The 20,904-nt window shown below is 49.9% G+C and overlaps 2 protein-coding genes across 4 annotated transcripts in view; one reads left to right on the forward strand and one right to left on the reverse strand.

Moving 5' to 3' along the window:
• Positions 1-20,904, reverse strand: part of LOC144138495 (pre-mRNA splicing regulator USH1G-like) — a 235,448-nt gene that overhangs the window by 166,166 nt on the left and 48,378 nt on the right. The gene's annotated exons all lie outside the window — the stretch shown is intronic.
• Positions 8,419-20,904, forward strand: part of LOC144138496 (solute carrier family 35 member E3-like) — a 40,164-nt gene continuing 27,678 nt past the window's right edge. Inside the window, exons 1-2 of one of the 3 annotated variants that reach the window (XM_077670799.1) lie at positions 8,419-8,652; positions 12,942-13,237. The gene's annotated coding sequence lies outside the window, so the exon portion shown is untranslated. Of the gene's footprint in view, positions 8,653-12,941; positions 13,252-20,904 lie in introns of all 3 variants that reach the window. The other 2 variants (XM_077670798.1, XM_077670801.1) reach the window with 2 other exon arrangements.

Here is a 20,904-nt window from a genome sequence, read left to right on the forward strand (position 1 = left end):
CCAAGATTTCACTAACGTCATATCCGTCACGGAAATGACGCCAGTACACCCTTGCCGAAGCGACCCGCCAGCAGGACGTCGCTCGCCAAGCACACCCACAAGACAGCCGCCGACCCTCAAATCATGCTCATCTGAAGATTTCGCTGCACATTTTCGTGTTTTACTGATTCCCATGACAGAGGAATCAACCATAGTTTTTTTTTCGATATGATCCAGTACACGGTCGGTGCATTTGCGCATGCTCACTGCTGGTAACCGCCCTTCTGCGCACGTTCAGTCACTACTGCAGACGTTGTAGCATATAAGAAAGCCACCTACGGCACGGCGTCCGCCACACGGCAGGTGCGCCTGGCAATGCACACAGCCGGTTCGGCCCTCGTGCGCAAGCATCATGATGTCGGTCTACTACTGGGCGTGGCAGTGTGATTGATTGACCCCTCTGCCCTGAACCGGTATACGGCGGTAAGTGTCGGTACTGCGCATGCGCAGAAGCGCCGATACTTCCAGTAGTGCGCATGCGCCGGTTTGCTGTCACGTGTACCGCGCGGTACAAAGAACAGGGTTTCCCCGCTGCTGTAACTACCCGCTATGTAACCACGGCAGCACAGCCGAGCCAGGCCGAAACACGGCGCCGAGGACGCGACGCCCAGTCGACGTAACGGCTCAGGGTCACAGAGCAAAAACCGTTACCGCGTCTCCTTCGCTGCAAATCGCCCCACGCATCCGCGACGAACGAACTCAAACCGCCCAACTAGCGACGATTTGTACACTGAAAGTCGTTACCGTGTACCGTAACGTAAGGACTCCTCCATTGATAGCTGCGAATGCAGCATGCTGGAAAACGACGGTGCCCGCGAAGGTTAAAAGATCTTAAATGAAAGGGACGACCTCGACGAAGTGGGCGCGGGTGCAGAAATTGACTAGGAATAGTTTCGCCCTAACAGCAGAGACCGCCGTGATGACGTTGGAAATGCGTTTCTTTTTAAGAAAAAGTACTTACTGCCGAGTGAACAAACACTTCGGATGATCTGGCCGGGAGTGCTGGACGGAGAAGGCCGTTTTTGAAGGCAGCCCATTTAAGCGGCAAGCTTTGCATTCCATAGAAACTGCTGGGGAGGGAGAGAGAGAGAGAGAGAGAGAGAGAGAGAGAGAGAGAGAGAGAGAGAGAGAGAGAGAGAGAGAGAGAGAGAGAGAGAGAGAGAGAGAGAGAGAGAGAGAGAGAGAGATTGGCGCAGCTTGCACTAGTGGTACAAGGTTGGAGAAACAGCTGAGCTGGCGGCCCCTCTCCCTTCGTCGGAGACCTGACTGTTGCACCTCACATGGCGCAACCTGCCGCTGGAAGTTGTCCGAACTTTGAACTTGCCGCTGAAGGTTCTCCATGACTGGCAGTCCCGATGATATTGTCCGCAGCCTTTCACATCTCTCCACAAGTGGACCGCGTTAGCACCCGCTAGAACCCCCGTCCAAAGGCCAAAGCCAACGGCCGCGTTATGAACACAAAGGAAATGTTGTGCGCACGGAATGCGGTGATATAGCTCAATCGCAGAAATGCCGGTTTCGTAACCCGAGGAACCCAGGTTCGATTCCTACCGCTGGAAGTGTTTTTGTTTTCTTTCCAATCCGATTGGGTGGACGTGTTATTGTTACCTGCCGCTGCTATAACTCCGTACCCCTCGGGCCTAAGGGGTTTCACGGCGTAAAATTTTAAAACAAAGTTGTTGGATTCTTTAAACGTGTCATGCGAAGAGCGCGCACGCACGCACACACACACACACACGCACGCACGCACGCACACACACACACACACACACACACACACACACACACACACACACACACACACACACACACACTGTTTTTTCTTAATTAAAAAAGAACGCGGACGTGTATGACCCCCACCAGCAGTTTCAGTAGCTTGAAACGGTCTTGTCTATTACGTACTTCGTCTTCAAGCATTCTTTCATCTCTTCACTGGGACGGACGGACGGACGGACGGACGGACGGACAGACAGACAGACGGACAGACGGACAGACAGACAGACAGACAGACAGACAGACAGACAGACAGACGGACGGACGGACGGACAGACAGACAGACAGACAGACAGACAGACGGACGGACGGACAGACAGACAGACAGACAGACAGACAGACAGACAGACAGACAGACAGACAGACAGACAGACAGACCAAATTTTCTCGTTTAGGAAGCCCCAGAAAGGCGACCGTCCTTTAAAAATGCGGCCCGAATGCACGTGCAGATTCGTTCGGCCCGAGTAGACACCAAGGCTGGCTGCTCGCCGCCAAGACAGACAGGCGAGACGCGCGGCCAGCCACCGCGGCGGCTTTCCCCGCTCCACTGGAGCAAGCCGTGCACACACAGTGCAGCACCGGGCCGTGCACGGCGTTCCCTCCAAGTCGTGCGAGACGACCGGATACACCTTGGTCTGAAACACAGAAGAACAGTGGGGCGGCGGATGTCTCCGATGGGCTTCGGTTATTGTTTCCCCTCCCTGTATGCACGGCCGGTTCGATCTGTTTGATCTGCGGAGCACCTCCCGGTCGGCACACTCGAAGAATCTGCACGGTGAGTGCGCGCGGATTGAACGGGAGCCAAGGGAAAGGTTGAGAGGGCAGGCTAGTTGAACTTCTTCCGCTGTAAACGACGCCTCGGAGAGCCAGCGGCAAGCAAACACAAGGCGAGAGACGTCACGCTTCTCGTGGCGACCTCTGCTATAGATACGGGCGGCCGTCCGTATCCAAAAATGCTTACCGTTACTCACCTACGGGGCAGAAGCTTGGAGGCTCACTAAAAGGGTTCGACTTGAATTGAGGACGACTCAGCGAGCAATGGAACGGAAGATATAAAAGGGGTAACGTTAAAGGGACACTGAAGTGAATTTGTCAAGCTCCCGTTTTTGCTTGCACTGCGTAGACTGGCTCAAATTAGCACACTTTTCATCGTTTATTCGGTTGACAAATAGGTAATTATTTTACAAAGCGCGAAAGAAGAAAAACTACCATGCGCGGTTTGCGGCGGCCGCACCAACTAAGGCTGTGACGTTGAGAGGAGGGGCGCCGTGATTGGATGATGCCCAAGGTTAGCAATCAAACAAGTTTCGGTTTCGGTTCTGTAAAACATAACCAATGGCGTTGATGGATGGGCATTCTCAATATCTCAGTAATCATCGTACCGCGCTTCTGCCATGTTGTCGGCTGTAAAATGCACAAGATAAGCCTCCCAGGACGGCTTGTAGTCGTAGCATTCACTAGCCGAGACCTACGCAGTGCATGAACGCCCTCTGCGTACCCGCAGACGCCCAAATGTCATGCGCTTTTCCCCCATATTTGGAGCTTGCCTCCCTCATGCCTGTATCGTAAAAAGCGTGTTCGCACCAGGCCAAGGGTCTGTTCATTCTGGCTTATGCTTATATGCTTATGCTTCTGGCGGTGCTTATGGCAACAGCACGCCAACGAGAACTCGCTAGCGCGCCAGTGCCAGCCTGCGCGCGTTTTGTGAACTAGTTCGTGTAGCCATGAACGTTGCGGCCCCAAAAAAGGTGAACTCAATATAGAAAACATCGGCGGAAAACAAAAAAAGTTAACTTACAAAAAAAAAAAAAAAAAAAAAAGCACGTACCCGCGAGGATTCGAACTCGTGACTCGCAAAACATTTGCGGCGAATTCCGAGCGCCCGAGACCGCTAGGCCACGGAGCGGGACGCGAATGCCTTGCTAATATAGGGTATATATTGTACAACCGGTTTACACTTTTATTTAGTTTTGGCATTTCAAGCCGCTTAGGTGACTATTTGTTGTACTGCGATCGTGCAGTAAGCGTCGCCCGAGTTTCCACAGTAGCTCACGTCTAGCAATTGCATTTCGTAGACGGAAAAGCGTTCGCAGATGCGTAGTCGTGCTGCTGACCGCTGTGCTTGTTCGCCCAGCGCAAAAAAGTGCTTCCCGCGCCCTAGTTTTACGCTGTACGGTAAAAATATCAGTTGATTTTATTTGCTTAGTACCTATATTGACTTCGCTGACTCTTCTCCCGCCTTCAAGAGGCCTTAAATTTTCCTACTGGCGTACCAGTCAGCGAAGCGTCGCATGTGCAGCGCTTGTGTGAAGCGACCTTGACTTGGAGCTAGATACAGTGTACAAACAAACCAAGTAAAGAAAGGCACATTCTTCCATTCACAAACGTGTCCTGGCTTCGTTTCAACTAAGCAAATGAATTGCGACCAAGCAATTTTTTTTTAACCTCCTTGATTGCGACGACCCGCCGGCGGCCGGCGGACGAAACGCTGGGCCGACTGACTCTGTCGGCCGGGGAGCCGTGCAGTAGCGCAGCCGTGGCGCAGCCAATTGCCAGCTCATCCCCTCCTGACGTCACACGAAAACGCCACAGAAAATGGGCGAGCGTAAAGAGAGGAGGACAGCGTTTTCGAATTAGTTTTTCTACTAAATAAAATCGCGTAAACGCGCCTAGAGTGGTCGAAACATGGCCTGGGGACTCCGGACTACAATTTGTGCTAGTAATCCCGCAATGTTTACATATCACTTCAGTGTCCCTTTAAGGGACAAGAAGAGAGCCGAGTGGGTAAGGGAACAAACGCGTGTTAAGGACATACTAGTAGAAATTAAGAAGAAGAAATGGACGTGGGCAGGGTATGTAATGCTAAGGCAAGATAACCGTTGGTCATTAAGGGTAACAAAGTGGATCCCTAGAGAAGGCAAGCGTGGCAGGGGGCGGCAGAAAGTTAGGTGGGCAGATGAGATCAAGATTGATTGATTTAAAATATTTTTATTCAAAAGAAAAGAAAAAAAGAGGGGGGAAAGAAGGTCGCTATCCCAATTCCGGGAAGTTTGCGGAGATAAATTGGTCGCAGTTAGCGCAGGACCGGGGTAATTGGAGATCTATGGGAGAGGCCTCTGACCTGCAGTGGGCGTAGATAGGCTGGTGATGATGATGATCCCAAAATAGCGCTCTTTATCAAGGAGTATGATGCATCCCCTTCGCTACACGTACGCCCCCCTACATCCTCGCCGCTACCACCATTATCATCATCATCATCACCATCATCGTAGCATCATTGATTGATTGATTGATTGATTGATTGATTGATTGATTGATTGATTGATTGATTGATTGATTGATTGATTGATTGATTGATTGATTGTGGGGTTTAACGCGCCGGCGCGACGCAGGCGATGAGGCGCGCCGTAGTGGAGGGCTTCAGATTAATTTTGACCACCTTCTGGGGACCTTTAACGTGCGCCGAAATCTTGAACACACAGGCGTCTTCGCTTTTTGCCGCCATCAAAAAAGCGGATCATTGTATCACCACCACCCTGACATGAGGAGTGAGGTAATGATCTTATACCCGTAATAAGAAGCAGTATCGCCTCCTTTATTTTTTCAATGCCAAATGCATCGCCCGCTTTAGAATAGTAGTGATAGTGATAGTGACTCCTGTTTCCGCCACATGCCGTAAGGTGGGGACGCAGGAGTAACCGCGGTCAACACGACCGTGCGGAATTCGAGAGCGGCTTGTGCCTGGTTGCCGAGGCAACCGATGCTCGAGGCCGCCGAAGCAGCGGCGCTCCGGCCAGCGATAGAAAGTTAAGTGCCACGGTGGAGCACGTTCTGTCTACGTTGCTGCGCTTTCCACCACGCGTCGCCTCAAGAGTAACCCGTCACGTGACTAAAGCACTAAAGCAGCGGTATAAGGAAAGGGCTTGGTTGGTTGATAGGGGCTGATGAGTTTGGCATTGAAAAAATACAGGAGGCGATGCCTGAATACACCCACCACGTGCAGTCGCATGCTTTAACCAACTCTTTCAGAGCGGAATCAGTCCTGAATTTTATTTAGAACGCACATTCAGTACGCGCCTTGAAAGGAAACTTCGGTCATTCCCGCGAGCCTTGTCAGTCATGACACGAGTGACGTTTAGGGTTCACGAAACAGCCGTCTTGGATTATAAAGCAAACTCGAGTTTAAGACATATCCTAGCTGATATCAAGAGAAAGCAGCGGAGTTTGGCTGGACGGGTAATGCGGAGAATTGATAACCAGTGGCCACCACCAGGTTAACAGGGTGGCGACCGAGAGACGGGAGACTAGAAATAAGAGAAGACTGAAAACTCGGAGGACGAAGAAGATAAAGAAAGTTGGTGCCAAACAACGGATTGGCACAGCGCAGAATACGAGCAGTTCGAGGTTAATGGCGAGGCCTTCATCCTGCAGTGGCAATAAATGATGATAATGACAGTGATGATATAGTATCAGTGTGCAGCGTATCGAGACGCTTTTTGACACACTTAAGCTAGCCAGAAGTAGCCTTAGAACCCATCTTCACTTAGCCTGAAACACTATATTCACAGCTTTGGAATTTGAAATCACTGAGCTAAATGGTTGTATGGCAAAAAACTCAGTGGAACCGTACTCATACCTAAAGCTGTTAGGGCAATTTCATTAGTTTCTTCAGTATGACAATGGCGGTGGCGGCGGGAATGCCGCAGCGCATACTTACGCACGAACGTACAGGTGCCGTCAAAAGTAATTGGAACACGGTCTTGTAAATTTACAAGAGTTTCTTCTTTCGTAAACCGCCTGGCTGCATCGGTGTGCGCTTAAAGAAGTCCTCCCTAACCGAAAAGGCTGCCTGCAAACCGGTAATGACTGCCATACAGCCAGTAAGACAAATGCTTTGTGGTATTCACAAATCCGCGTTTCAGTTACTCATGACGGCTCCTGCACGGTACACTGAAGCCCCGTTATGAATAGATCGATTTATTCGAATTCACGCGTTATTCGAGCTTCCTTAATGACCCCGACGCAGTGTAGATACAGCAAATCCTGTTCTTTTTAAGTGCAGAGCACCTTAGAGGCTCGCCTTGTCGTCGTAGCTCGCTCGCTGTACCACACGGCGTTCCTTCGTAGCGGCTGCCGTCGCGGCGTAACCCAGAGGCTTCGAAAGCCAAGCGGTTAGTATAGTCACAACCATTCGAAACTCGTGAACCGCTGGCGCTTGTCACACATGACCCCGTTGTTTAGCGCAAAGAAAACTGCAGGTACATTTGAGGCAAAATAAACGTAATCAACCGGCAGCGCCCGCGTTCATTTAGTTAGGAACGCTCGTTGGGTTGGTTTTTACGATAGCAAGCGAAAAAAAAATTGGCCGCGTATCTGCTCCTTTCGTTGCAAATGTCGTCAAAAGACGATAGTCTTGTAGACATTTGTCAAGAAAATGCCCCCCTTTGCTTTCCCGCTCACCTCTCATGCTGTTCCTTTACCGCCGCGCTCAGGTAAACACACTAAAGGTTTGCGCAAAGCGATTTCAATTTACCGCGTTCCACTGCTACAGGCCGGGTTCCTCGATGCCAGCGCTGCAGTACGGCGGAGACGCGCGTGAATGGAGGCGGCCGAGTACAAGGTTTATAGAACCGCGTGGCCGTGCTCCACGTGCGTTCCAAGCAGAACGTGGAACCTAGCTAGTGGAACCTTTCGTTGCTGTTGCCGCGTGATTTTTCATATGCCACCAGGAGGCGGCGGTTTTCTGCAGTAGATGTAGAATATCATTTGTTATCGAAAAACCAAGCATCCATGAATTATTTAATAAAGGAACACTGTAAATATCCCTTGTGTACAAATTTCCTGTCTTATATTTGCGTAATGTCTTGTTCTTGTTCAACAAAGTTGACAAGTATGAACATATAAACCGGGCTTAGACGTTTACATTTGGCTGTGAGTATATAAGACCATTGCGCAATATCAATTTTACTTTGGCCGGGTGGCTGAATCGAGTTACAGACAGACAGACGGACAGACATACAGACAGACAGACCAAAATTTCTGGGTTTAAGTAGCCCAAGAAAGACTTTATAGTATCGTCTAGTGCAATGCCCGCACGTGCGGGAGGAAAAGCAAGCACAAAAAGAAAAGAACTCCCGCTTGCGCAGTTTCAGGCAGGGGGCGCGCGAGCACTGCGAAGGCGGGAAATTTGAATTGCGTGGCAGTGAGCGGATAACGGCGCCTACAGCCCATTGTGGCGAATCACTGCTCTGCACTTCCGTCAGCTTTCACATTGGGTGGAACGGGTTTAATTTTTTTTAACGAAGGACTGCATATACCGAAGACAATTCTCTGTCCCCACGATTGCATTACCTCATAATGAAGCAGTCACGATCACAACACAAGAGGCAGGATCGGCCGCACAAACGAATTTAACGAGGAACAAAGGAGCCTCGCGCTTGACAAAGCGCAGCCAGCAATACGCGGCACAGTAGACGGCGTTGTCCAAAGCCCACGTGTACACTTAAAGCACAGCGGGGAGGCGATTCCATTTCTTTCGGCAGCGGGTGATGGATGGGTGCAGCCTCTGCGGCCTTCGTACAACAGTGGCCGATTGTCCGAGCTGCAGGCGAAAGCGCTAGCGTCTCCTTTGCACGGTGACTTCTTCGAGGCGACTGCAGTGGCTGCGAGGAGGGGCTGTTCGATTCTCTTCTCACCGCCACTGCGGCACCGGAATCCTCGAAGAGGGAGGAGGGTGTTTGTGAAAGAACCATCGCCCCCATTCACCGGATACAAATTCCTGGGAGACAAATTGGATACTGAAGTCGCAACAGCGGAAAGAAAGAAACGTGCGAAGTAACGGTGAGTGTTTGTTCGGATTACAGCAGAGATTGTGTTGAAGAGAGCGGAGCTTTTTTTGTGTGGGCTTCCAGTCGATTTGTTGATGAGGTTGATGTCACAGCGTCGGCAGACACGTATACAATGTCACAAGTTTTCGTTAGCGTTCCGTTGAAGCAAAGAAAAAAAGAAATGCTACAATACAAATTTGCCACGCTGGAAACATGCACATTAAACGTGGTGTTTGGCTTAATAACTCAATGAGCAGAAAAAATGTATCTCGGTTTGTGTGCAGGCTTTCCGAGTGCATGTATCCGAGCCCAGGTTAACAGGTGTTAGTCCCGGAGCGCACAGCTGGTCAGCGACTCTCCCACTTGTCACGGTTGCAGGGTGCGTGTGAAGTGTAAGAGTTGGTTTGTAACTACTAAATGAATGATAAACACAACCTCAAAACCCCACCACACCACCCACCGTGATTATTTTAGCCATCACTACTTGATGTTGTCCACTGAAATAAGGAGAAGACATTTGAAACGGCACCGGGGATAATGCTGGGAATTCCTGACGTCACGGAAAAAGGGGTCCGGTGACTGGCTCTGCTGTCTGTCATTAGCCAATCAAAACAGAAGTTTCTTCAATCACAATAAATTCCCCAAGAATAGCCCCGACAGTTCTGGAAGTCCAGGACAGCCCCCAGGGCAGTCGCCTCTCCCCGTTACTTTTCGTAATTTCACCCCCATTTTCCCCATGTTCTCAGGGAACCTATTATCTGCCTGGCGGTACTGTTTACACCGTTTTTCATCACCCATTTCACCACTCTCGCACTCCATACGCTGTCAGCTAAGCCTGAAAGCTCCCTTTCAAGTACTTTTGCACGCGAAAAGCCGCCGTGAATTCGCCCTGCTCCACCCGCTATCCTGCACCGTTCCTGCTGAAAACCCACAGCAGCATCCCCCGGAGTGGACAAATGTTGTGCGGAGAGGGATGACGTTGACATGGACGGCCTTCACACGGCCTTCAAATGGGGATGACGTTGACGCGGATGGCCTTGGGAGAAGGACGGATGGACTTCAACACGGCCAAAGCCTATCGGTGGAAACAAATTCGGATTGGGATAGGGGACACTCACGGTAATTTTAAGAGGCATTGACGCGATGTGACACGATCCTCCGCTTCAATTGTGTGTGTGTATGAAGGGGGGGGGGGTGAAAGAAAGAATGTGACAAGATAATGTTTGCGGGGCATTGAGTCTGCTGTGCTTGGAATAGTTTTCACACAGACGGACGGACGCGCGGACAGACAGACAGACAGACAGGACGAACGGACAGACAGACAGATAGACAGACAGAAGGACGAACGCCCGGACGGACAGACAGACAAACAGAAGGACGAACGGACAGACGGACGGACGGACAGACAGACAGACAGACAGACAGACAGACAGACAGACAGACAGACAGACAGACAGACAGACAGACAGACAGACAGACAGACAATCGTCTTTAAAACGAGTACACAAAGGCAAGGCGATGGGAGTGGGAAGAGGAAAGGAAAGGAGTTAAAGAAAGGACGAGATCATTCCGCTGCGTACACACTCCTAGCACGGCTGCTAACGCCGCTGTCAGCCGGCCGTTTCAAAGAGCGCAGGGGGCAGGCAAGCAATAGCAGCCAGCTCGGACGCTTTCAGAGCGGCCTCTCTGCCGGACCGCCTCGGAGAGGAGCCGCTCGCTCGCCTGGCATTCGGGAAACGAACCAGGTCACGACCGACAGAGACAAAAGAAGTCCACCACGCGTTTGCGCCACGCCCCCTCTCCTCCTCCTTCCCCGCACAAACAGCACCAGCCTCCGGAGGCTGCCTCGTGTGTGTACTCACTCGACACTCGTCCTGTGTCGCTATACATTTCTCTTGTTTTTCTTGCGAAACACGTGCGGGTCGTTAGGAGAAGGATGACAACCGCATCGGCCGAATCTAACTGTACTGATTTTGTTCTTGGTTGATTACTGATCGGCGAGCTTCTCAATTGTTAAGTGGGCTGGGTACACAGCCCGTATGTCGGGGTACGACGTATGGAAAGAAGGGGCAAATAAAATATCTGTAAGAATATAACCTTACAGATATTTACAGATACAGATTATAACCTTACAGATACGTGTGTTATAACCAGAACGCTTCATTCGAAGTGTAGTAATATGAGCTTGTAACTAAGTATCGCTTACAACAAAGCGAATTTCCTGCTCAGAGGACTTCGTAATGAGGAGGGATTACTGCTTGCACAGTGGACAACCAATTTTCTGTGCGCGGTACTTTGCAAGATCCCGATAATCTGGGTCCTTTTGTAAAACGGTTGTACTCAGTAACACTGCACGGTTTTTGGGTCTGTAACTCGATGCTTCAGACTTTTCCATTTTCCGGACATTTGAGCAGCCGCTGCCGAGACTCGCCGCTTTCCTGACGAAGTAAATGCAAACTGTTTTTCTTTCCTTGCAAGGAAAAAAATGGCCCAAATTTAACACTTCTAAACGAGCGAAAGCACAGTGTTTCGTAAGCTGCTGTTAACTTTTCTTGAAATTTCCCAGCCTGCCGTCTAGCTATATCTAAGGGATGATTGGATTCATCTCTTCGCTTACGCTTAAAGGCATGCACATGTCCGAGCACATTCCGCTCGCCGCCCATGGGGACGCTGAGGGACCAAGCGCCGGCGAAGCAGCCGCTAGTCCCTCGCCTAGTCACGTGGTACCGCAGCAGCGAGGCGGGCGAAGCGACAAGAAAGGCAGAGCTTGCGGGCTGGCGGCTGAACGTCACTTGCGAGGCGATGAATGACCTTGAAATATTTAGCGTAGTATACAGCTTCCGCTCTAAAAACGTTGGGTCAACCCACTCTACAGCAAAACTTCATGGTAGACGAAACTTAAAAGTCCCAAGAAAGATCTTTCCTGGATCGTAACCTCAATCACCTGAAGCTGCTTCTCATGATTAATAGCGAAATTTACTCCAATACAGTGCATGAAGAACAAATCGCCGCTTTTAACAAAGTATCGCTTATAACGAAATCAGTCTCCTAGCCTCGAAAACTTTGTTATAACGAGAGTTGACTGTTCGAACTCCTTACTGGGAGGCCCCCTCCATCTTCCCCTTAGCTTTCCCGCAACACAATTGAGATACTATAGGACCGTTCATTCCACTCTGCATGCGTCGATTGCTACAGCCATATAAGATGGCGTACCCGCCGCGGTGGCTCAGTGGCTAAGAATGTGCGCTGCTGAGCACGAGGTCGCGGGTTCGATTCCCGGCCGCGGCGGTCGCTTTTCTGATGGAGGCGACGAGCGAAAACGCCCGTGTGTACGATATTTCGGCGCACGTTAAAGATCCCCGGGTGGTCAAAATTATTCAGGCGCCCTCCAGTATACGGCGCGCCTCATCGCCTTCGTTGCGTCGGCGCGTAAAAACCAACAATCAATGAATCAATATAAGACGGCAATAGAGAAAAGCACATGAACATCGAAACTTATTCAAACTTCGGTATTTTTTCGCCTTAATGCCACGACTAGCGCGGCCGCAGTAATCATCTACAACTTCATGAGCGCGCAACAGATGTCGCCACTTTAACTCTTCACTAACGCATATGACCGGAAATCGCAGCCGTGCGCAGAATCAGTCTGTTCCCCATTAATGCCATCACGGCGGTACTTTCCTTACAAGGTTTCAAACGGCGCGGGAGAGGGGGATAAAAACATTCACATTTCACGCGGGACAAGTCTGTATACCTATTAATCGCAACAACAAAATTCCTGCGAGAGGGGATTCCTGGAATTGCTATGCTCGGAAAATCATGCGCTCCGTACCGTCGGCAGAGCATGTTTCAGGGCCCCTTTAACGTTCTTAACCTAACCGTTAACGCTTGATTGGTTTTAACATGTTTTACCTATATAACCTGGGCATGAACAAATGAAGACTATAGATGCTTACCATAGAACAGGTGAAAATCAGAACTCTGAAAACTGCGGTAGCGTGAAAAAATAAACAAAATAAAATAAAACGTGGTAGTTTGCAAGGAGGCCGCGAGGGGCGCATCTCTCTTCTCTCGGGCATTAGAAACTAAAGCCCCGAATGCGCGCCTAAATGGTTAAATAAATCATTAGAAGTGTAAAACAGCATTTCAGCCACAAACAGCTCGACAAAGGGGCGGCCGGCATGAATACTCAAGTGCATACGGCGTGCCTCAGGGCTGAGGTCTTGCTCCACTCTTGTTTAATAAACAGTTCATCATTCAACTCGCTGTTCTTTCATGGTTCTCTTTTTTTTTCCTTTTCAGCGAATATCGCATTACAAGCCGAGCTTCGCTGCCCCTAAAAGACACAGCAGCGACAGAAGCAGCTCCACACAGCTGCTCTTCACAGACACCCGTCTAAAGAAACGGCTCCTTGGAGAGGCATCACCGGCGTCATGCACACCCCGTAAAAGACGCAACTCCTCTGGCAAGACGGCAGCAGCCTGCAGCGACCGAATACACCCGGCGAACTACTCTGCCAGGGTACAACCCGAAAAAAAGAGGGAAGCTTCCGAACGGCTCCACGCGGCTCTCACTACCTACCGTGGGAACGACGTTCGGTATGTTTGCAAAGGCAAGTTTTATTACCACAACTTGGCGCGAAGACGTACGGCAACCAAAGAAAACAAGAACGCGTGCACGCGCGATATAAACGACCGAGAAGTTTGCGCGTACGTGCCCTTCCTTCTCGCGACTGCGCGCGAGCCAAGCGGCAAAACGGGATTCCGTGCACGCATTAATATACTGGCAGACACGTACGTGCGTATCGCGAAGACAGGTATGCCGGGCAGTCGAAGGTCGCGCTCGCTTTAGTGGTCGCATCGCATAAGCGGCGTGCACTTTCTTTAAAACGATCACCGCGGGGTTAGGTGCCAATGGAACTCGTTTCCTGTGTGTGCGGAAAAAAAAAAAAGAACTTCGGCAGGACAAATCGGTACATGCTGACCACGCGCGCGCGATTATTGAGCGCTGGCGTATATCGTTAGAGCGTCAATGAAAGCTTTTTTCCGAAATGAATAACAATTTCGAAGTTGGCGCGCTGAGGAGGATTGTGTAAGGACATGAACGGAGCCAGTGCACGTCGCTGGCGTTTAGACCTTTTCATACGGGCAGCTGTTTTATCACTGAGCTGCGCTAGCCCCGATTTCATGGCGCAGTCGACAGGATTACGCAACTGCGCTTGCGCAGCAAAATCTAGAACTTGCCAAGACAGGCTTGAAGGACGCACAGTTCTAAAGACAGGGGTGGAAGCGGGCTTGAGGCTTTCGGGGCAGCTGAGGGAGCAGGAATAATGCTGTTTTGGAGCAGCTTCGGAGCATAAAAGGGACGTTTTGGAGCAGCTTTGGAGCACCAAAAACGACTTTTGGAGCAGTGCAAGTCGGTTTGGGAGCAGATTTTTAGTCAAACAATTACTTTACAACCTTTATTTCTTGCAAACACGCACAAAAAAGCAAAAATTCTAATTGTTCTTAACAGTTCATCAATACTGGGCCGATCACTCGTCCAGAAAGTTGAAAATGTATGTTCAGATAATTAAAACATACTAGCTGACAGAGCGATAAATAAGAGAAAACTGGAGACGAGAGAGTTGATTTGAGTGCCTACACATTTAACCAGATTTCAGACAAATGACCAATAGATATTCCTGATGTTAAAACACAATTACAGTCATGAGAAATAGCCCCGAGAAGAATAAAGATAGAGAAAATGGTTCCTTTTGCACCAAAGCTGACAAAATTTTAACTTCACTCTAACCCAAACGAGACTCTAAACAAATAACATAACTAACAATAAAAAAAAGAAACTGAAAGAAAAACAAACTAAGAGGAAACAATAGGCAATTTGATGCATTGCCTAACTTAACCTGACCAGACTCCGTAGAAATTAAAAATAAACGTTGATGTTCACTAAACACAAGAGAAAAAATACCCTAGCGTATAACCGTTCTATTGACCGATTAATGCAGTATTCTATGCATGTAAAACAGCCGAGCAACTGCGTCGTGCTTATCCAAATAAGCCGAATACTAGTGTTCTGTCAACTTTTTTTTCGAGCGTAAACAGAGGGCTTTCCCAAGGGAGGTCGGGAGGGCGCTTTCCTCCCTCCACCCCTCCCCCCAAAAATCATTGCTGCACGTTAAGACACACCTACCGACCTGATTACTTACTTGCACATAACTGCTAGCTTAACAGAATCTCCTCTCTTGCTTGTGCAAGACCCGTGCCTTTATTTCATGCTGTTTGACACGGCACGGCGTCATCTAACCCTTAAAATGGTTAGCGCCGATAAGGCAAAATAGCGAGAGTCACTCCCGCTATTTTGTCTTATCATTTGTCTTTTGTCTACTGCTCAGTCGGGCCGACTGAGCAGTAGAACTATTTTATTCTTTGCTTCTGACAGTAAGCGGGAAGATTGCAACGACTGCCGGTGACGACGCATGCTTCACGGCGCAGCGCGCTGTGCGGTGAAGCCCCGTTTAGGGCGAAAGTTGGCGCACTGCCCCAAGTCCCGTAAAACTGCGCCGCCGTTTAAACAGCAGAAGATTCCACCCACTGTTCTTTACTTTTCTTCATTATCGGCTCCAAAAACGTTTTTTGCTCCCTCTCCTCTTCCTAAAATTCAGAAGTCCAAATAGGCGCCCACGCAGGACCATAAAAGTATCCACTCGTGGACCAACGATAAAAGCGTTAACATGTGCGGGTGTGTCAACTAAACTATTTTTTTAAAAAATGCGGTCTTTCTCTGCTCCTGGATGCGCGTCCTATAGCTGTGGAGGAGTTGAATAGTGCTCCCCATTTTTATTCTCATCACCTTTTTAACATTAGTCAAGAAGATGAATCTCCACCGTTCCTAGCACGCCAAAATATTCGTTTCCTCCTTGCCAAAAAATGCCATGCAGTGCTTCCAGCGCTGTTTTAATGTCGCAGGATATGAACATGTGCGGCTCCAACCAAAAATGTGCCCGTGAGTATATACGATACGACGCATTGACATCGTCCTCACTACCCGCTCTTCCCTACCCCGATTAGTTCAGCGGCATCTCCCTCCCTCGTGAGAGACAGTGACGGATGAGTTACTGCTCAAGCGGAAGTACGTAAGATCGAACGGGAAAAAAATGTGCCGGAGAAAATGGTCCCGGAAGCTACGGTTCTGGATAAATTGGTCCCAGAAAAATGGGCCCAGAGAAATTGAAAATCGAAAATGGAGGCCTCGACACAATCGGTTACTTCAACGGGACGGGACATATTTTCTTACCTCGGTTTCGGGACCATATTTTTTTTTCCGGAACAATTTCTTCCGGGACCATTTTTCTTGCACCACTAAAGGTCTCCCGATTTCGTGCCCGTATACTACTCACTACCCCATCACGTGAAGCCGCCCAAAATTACAGCGAACGAACACGGACAGACGTAAAAAACAAAGGGGAAAAGAGGGGGAGAGAGGACCGGACCTTGGAGGCTACCTTGGATGGTCCCGTTCCCGCGAGGAACGTGTAAACGTGGCCGCGTTGAGCAGCCCTAAGGCTTGTTTGTAATGCTCCACCGACTTTCACACGTTCTCCTTCCTCACTCCTCGTAAGAAGACAAACGAGATAAAACGAGAAAAGCGATGAGACGCGCGTGTGCGTGCGCTCGTGCAACCAGCACAGCACTCGTTCGGCGCCCTTTCTTGTATAATGCGCGTGCTTACGCCTGTATTTGTAACGGCCTGCCGCGTGAAATATTGCACGATGGTTCGGCGCTCTGAGGAGCGAATCAAACTGCCTCGCGGCCGAGCGCGTGCCTTTAACCGCGCGTGCAGATCGCATGTCACGCAGGAATTCTTCCTTTCTTCCTTATACCGAGCTTTTAAAAGCAACAGAAATAAAAATAGCTGAGAAGGTTCGACGCGAGTACCGTATGTTGCTTCACGTTTCGGCAAACAGCACTGCCACAGGCCGTCACGACCGTCGTAAGCGGCCAGTTCACATGCCGATGCACAAGGGAATCTCCAGTGCTGCTTCCCTACACGAGCTCCAGCCGAAGACGTCTTCAGTCATTCTGCAAGGTGTTTTAGCATCACTATAAACAGCAAAACATTGTTATGACGAAGTCCTCGGTACAGAAAACTGACTTCGTTATCAGCGACAATTCGTTGAAAGTGGAGACCACGGAACGCTTCGAATAAAGCCTGATTTTGTCTAAAGCGCTGTCATTATAACGAGCGTGAGAGCTTTTGGTTTCAAGTGTGATTGTCACGCTCAAGAGGCAGAAACTTTCGACAACCCTACGGGCAGCAGCTCTATAAGCAGCGCAGCATTTGACGACTAATTCCTCGCTTTTGTGCAACGGTTCTTGGAGGTTCATGACAGGTTCACTCTACGCGTAAAACCAACGGCGCGAAACCGGTTCAGAAACCGGCTGTAAACCGGCTGTAAACCGGCTCCGTTATTATTATTCTTTCTTTCATTTTATCAGCTACGGGCTGATAAAATGCAAGTACGCGCACCCCGCGGTAGGCTGTTGGCAACCGTTGCGCGCTTCCTTTTCGGCGATTTTATCTCGCGTATTTATTTGCCTTTCCTGATGCAATCTCCAAGCGCCTTGCGCAACAACAGCTCTCTCAAGTTTAATTGGCTAATTGCTGCGAGAGAGACGGGACAGGACAAAGAACGCGTCGCAGTGACGTCCCAATTACGGACGCTCGTGTCAATACGGCCGCTTAATTTTCTCCTCCTTCGATTTTTGTCCTCTTTCGCGGCGGTTGTAATTGAGTCAAGCGTGCCGCGCTGCACAGGTGACCGAGTGGACAAATGAGTGAACGAGAGAATAACCGAGTGGATGAAGGAAGAGGAAAATGGGAGAGTGGGAGGACGTACTCGCGGGTGAACGATAAGGCAGGCAAGACAACGGGTCAGTGGATGAATGAAAGAATGGACGAGCGTATGAACGAGAGAATGGTCGAGTGAATGGGAGAAGTAACTAGTCGGTTAACAAGGTTGAGTGAGTATTCAGTGGGTGAATGGATGAGTGTATGAACGAACGAACGGCTGAGTAGCTTCACGAGTGAATGTGAGAATTACAACTTATGATTGAGTGAATGAAAGAATGGATGAGTGTATGAACAAGAGAACTGTTGAGTAAGTAAGTAATTGACTGAGTGAATAAGATAATTAACTAGCCAATTAACGAGTTTGAGTGAGTGAGTGAGTGAGTGAGTGAGTGAGTGAGTGAGTGAGTGAGTGAGTGAGTGAGTGAGTGAGTGCTAATGACGAGATCAGCCTTTCACGCAAAGCCCGGTCGGATTAGTTGTTGCGTTGTAAATGGGATGAAATTCAGCGTAGCAGTTCTCAGGAAAAGCGTACGTAAGTGAAAATTCAAACACTGCGGACACCTGCGATGGTAGGGGCCATGACAGAACACACGGACAAAAAATAAAAAAAGATTGACCGCGTACGGACTTTGCTTCGCTGCAAGCGTCGTCCAAAGACGACGACATCCTTCTGCCGCCCCGGTCACGTAATTAACCACCTCCTATCTCCCACTCCCACCCCTTACGCTCCTTTAACTCGCATCTCGCCCCTCTCGTGATAAATGCAATGGAGGGCTGCTCAACTCATTTCAATTTTCCCGCGTTCGCTCTGCTCGCGTGCCGTCTGTTGAAAAAATGCTGCCGTTGCGCTTGGATAAGCTCGAACCGACATATTAGCAGAGCTGTTAAGCTTTTAGTCTCGCCGTCCAGCGTTACCAGAAAAAGATACCAAGAAAAAATACCGATCGCATGTGAGCGTGTATGCGCCTCGTGAGGAGCGCGTGGCGTCGGCAGGCTCGACCTTCGAGCACACTCTGCCCAGCGTTCGTGGCATGATCTCTCGCATGCTGTTCTCCTGGCCAGTTCACGTGCGTTCGTGCCTGAAGTGGGGGGAGCACAGACTCTGAGTTAAGGCTACAGACGCCGAGTTCGCGAAGCCCGTTGCCGCGGGTTCTATAGCGCGTGCTAACGCGGTCCACTTTGGGAGAGATGGGAAAAGCTGCGGAAAAAAACAATGCGGCCCTGCAGCCAGTCATGGAGAACTTTCAGCGGCCAGTTCGGAAACCCATGTGAGGTGCAACATCCGGGTCTTCGACGAAGGGAGAGGGGCCGCCAGCTCTCCTGTTTCTCCAGCCTTGCACCACTGGTGCAAGCTGCGCCATTTTTTCTTTAGCGTTTTTATCTATCTCGTCTTTCTTCGCCACATTTTTTGATGCGTTCACCTTTTTTTTATATATCGTGAAATACCGATTTGACATATGTGTTCCTAATAGAAAGACGCTGGTACTGTCCGTATATTTTGTCTCAGATATGTCTGATGTTTCCGTTGCGCTGAATATAATGGGGACATTTATGATCCAAAGCATCAATTGTAGGAGCTTGGAATGGTCTTAACTATACTTTATGTTCACGCATTTGTCCGGACGGCTGAATCGACGGACGGACAAACAGACCCAAAAATGTTCGCATTTAGGTAGCCCTAGAAATACTACTGTCTTCAAGAAGGGACAACATCTCCGAGAACGCCGCGGCCAGTGCTCGGACGGAGGAAAGTGTCCAGCCTTCGTGCGGTCAAGCTCGCACCTCCTCCGGTCCCTACGCCGCACCCACGCAGTCATTTCGAAGAAACAGTCGTTTAGAACAATTCGAGGCCGCGCAACAGCGGCGCTGCCACCTTCGCCCCACCGCCGTGGCCGGTCGCATGCGAGGCTGCGTGATATATGCTGCCGCGAGTCCGGCCGAACGCGACACGCGTTCTAGTCCAAGGACAAAAGGCGCGCAGCGCCGCCTCATTCGTCCGGGACGCTCTCCACGGGCACGCAAACGAGGGCCCCTCCAAGACAAAAGGCATCCAGGCGGTCGCCGGCAACGTTAGGGAGAGGAGGGCTGTCCGACAAAAAGCGGATGAGGAGGGTGAGAGGAGGGACTGGAACGTGATTCCGGTCGGACAAAGTACGGAGGCGTGCGGTCGTGATACCGTACTCACTCGCTCGTAATGGGTGGCGAATTCTCTCGACGTCGAGGCGGTCGTGTCCCGTGCCACGTTTGCGTACGACATCGTATAACCTTTAAGACAGCTTGTCGTTTCTCAACATCGTAACGTTTCTGCTTTGGGACTTGAAACTGGGCAGAGGTTGCTGCGTTATTGTGGAGATATTATACTCATCCGAGCTCGTCGACTCTCTCTACATGCGCCGTATAATTATTCCCGTCCCTTGGGTATCTTACGACCATAGTGCGAGTTCGTCGCCGTAAGCACTAATTGAAGTTTCCAGCTCACGTACCCATCATTATTTTTCAACCTGGCGTATTGCAATGGGTGGGTAACTTGAATTCACCCCACCCTTCGTTCCCAGAGCAGCGGCAACGTTCGAGAGCTAGCGGTTTAAACTTGAACCCCCCAAAAAAAGCACAAACAGAACTCGTATTCGAAATAAGACTTGCCCTATCCACAAGTCTCCCATTAGACTGAAGGAGGAGGAGGAGGTAGCCTTTATTGTGTCAGGAAGACTCTACTCAAGTGGGGGAAGTGGGAGTAGAAGGTGCGGTGTTTGTAGCTTGGGACATCTTAAAGACGGAGACAGAAGAAAGCCTCAACACTGTGTGCGAACAAGAGCAACAGTCCACTCGGGAACCGTGACCGAATGACAACACAAGAACACACCAAGTAACCTCCAGAGAATTCCCAGTAGACAAAGACATGGTATTACTCCAAATGGCAAGCAGCACAGATCACTGCGAATTTCCAGCAAACTGCAAAGGGCTGGCTAGGCTCAGGTCCGGGAATAAGAAGGCGTTACGTTTCCTCCACGAAAGACTGTCACCCATGAGAATGACTCCACAGGATACAGAAAGTACGCGTATACAAGAGAAAACCTTGAAAAGGCTGACCACAGACGACCCTGTCCTTCGTCCCGAGATGCTTGTCCGGCTGGCTGCCTTTTCGCAAGCAGTGGCCTTCGATGCCCCTTGCCACTGGTGTTTTACGAACCAATGGATGACTACTCGTTCGTATATAGACGGTGGACGTTCAATAACGACGACGACCGTCGTGATGATGACCGTTACGATAATGACTCATTATCGCAACGGCCATGATCCTGACGTCCATCATGCCGTTGCTGTTGAGTATCCGCCGTCTGTCCAGTGCCCGTCTTTCCAGTCCAGTCATCATCATCATCATCCTATCTACGCCCACTGCTGGGCAAAATCCTCT

The sequence above is a fragment of the Haemaphysalis longicornis genome, unplaced genomic scaffold, assembly GCF_048455015.1.
Source record: "Haemaphysalis longicornis isolate Haplotype H1 unplaced genomic scaffold, Haemaphysalis longicornis Haplotype H1 scaffold_5, whole genome shotgun sequence".
Taxonomy (NCBI): Eukaryota; Metazoa; Arthropoda; class Arachnida; order Ixodida; family Ixodidae; genus Haemaphysalis; species Haemaphysalis longicornis.